The sequence below is a fragment of the Sinocyclocheilus rhinocerous genome, unplaced genomic scaffold (genome assembly GCF_001515625.1).
Source record: "Sinocyclocheilus rhinocerous isolate Xijiao unplaced genomic scaffold, SAMN03320098_v1.1 scaffold23, whole genome shotgun sequence".
NCBI classification, from domain to species: domain Eukaryota; kingdom Metazoa; phylum Chordata; class Actinopteri; order Cypriniformes; family Cyprinidae; genus Sinocyclocheilus; species Sinocyclocheilus rhinocerous.
Window position 1 is genome coordinate 310,452 of NW_015644367.1, and position 1,951 is coordinate 312,402.

Here is a 1,951-nt window from a genome sequence, read left to right on the forward strand (position 1 = left end):
GCCAGGATTTCTATATTGCCTAAAATATCCAGGTTTTGGCTGTTAGCACTTTGCAGATCGATCGTTGTATGACATTATTTCACGAGAGCTATAGAGAGAAAAGCAGACGGCTCCTTATGCTTTCAAATCGCTCTCGTGGTACTTTGGTGTCATACTACGATCGGTGCGCAGCTTCAAGTCAAACGAACGAACAAACACATGCGCGTATATTTGCATCGCTTTGATCGTTCTCACCTTCTCAAGCATGATGCGCCACGATTGGTCGATTATGTACAATACCTGCATGTTATTGGTCAAACTGTTTTGGATGTTTTAGGCAATATAAAAATCATGGCCATGACGTGTCCCGTATAAATGGCACATATGGCCACCCTACCCCTGTGCCACCCCATAAAAAAAAAATCCTAGAATCGCCCCTGCCTCTGCGTGACCGTGTTCTGAAGCATTTGTGAAATCAGTCCAATGGAAGCTTAAAAGTGCATCCGAAACAAACAGCGTTAGCTTCTGTTTCTTCAGCAAGTGCTCTGTGTGTGTCAGTCTAAAATATCTGTTGTTTGTCAGTGACAGTGTGCAATCACAACAATATATGGCGAGCAAGAAAATCAGTCAGCACTTTAAAACTTGTGTTCTTCCCTGCCCGCGCTAAACATTACGGGTGTGGATAAACACGATCGTTGCGTTGTTTGTTTGGGAGTTGAGCACGCACAGTCAGCTCTCGAGGGGGCTGATTGTGTGCATCATGCTCCCACTGCGAACGCTTCGCACACTTCGAGGAGCATGTCCATGTTTACGGTCCTTGCGGTTCCGGTCCCGTTGTTGCTGAGGCACGCCGGCGATTGAGATCGTGGGGACCGCATATGAATCTAGCAGATGACTTGGAGATGGGCCTCGCCCTTTCTCCACCTTCACCTCCTGGGTCTAGCACTCTCTCTCAGGGTTCGGAAGCCCACGCTTCGGTCTCTTCCCCCTCCAAGTGAGAGCTTGATGCTGCAGCTATCTTCCTCTGAGGAGGTTGATGTTGTTAGCATTAATACAGAAGAGATTGAGGACTCGCCATCTCAGTCTCTTGCTTATGAGCAGACTGCATTTTAGATCTCCCTGCCCTCTCTTCATCATGGGTGGGGATACACGTGATTTATGTGTGGTTTGTTTGGGAGCGGAGTATGCACAGTCAGCTCTTGAGGGGGCTGGCTATATTCATTCATAAAATGTCCCGATGTGTACAAGTTTACACTATCTGGAATGTTTAGCTCTGCTCCCATTGGCGTTTATTCTCGAGGGAAGAAAGTTTTATGCAATATAGAAAGTAACACGTGCATCACAGGTCTGCAACAAAATAATGCTGGGGGAAACTGAGCAGATGGGAGGTTCCCTTTCTCTCTCTCTCTTTCCTCCGAATGCGTGTAAATGTATTAATGTATTTGCAAGCCATTATTCACGATTCTTTTAAATTGCATATATTATTATAATATTCAGATTTATGTCCAGACCATGTTTCACTTGTCTGGTTGTTTGGCTCATTTAATTCTGAGGAAATAAATGATTAAATATTCATCTGGCTTTGAGAAGTTTAGATGTCTATTTTAATTTAGCAGGGCTATGGGGTGATGGCTAAGGTTGGACAGACGCTTGTGAGGTATCTGTCCCCAATACAGCATCGTCCCTGAAGGCCCTGATATTACCCACCAAGCGGCTTTGGTAGATAAAGCCAACACGGCGTACCCAAATCTCAGGGGCTGCCGGGTCGGGAGCAGCTCCTGCCGTGGACCAGCTCATCATATTGGCGCAGCAGGAAGACCTGATTCCAGTGGCATCAGACTTCTGAGGGCAGGTCCCTCTGAGTACGATAGGGGATATATTCACACGTTATATAAACGAAAATGATGGTGTATAAAATTGATTTTAAAATAGAAAATTAGACGACAAAGAATTAACTTGGCGGAGCTCAAAC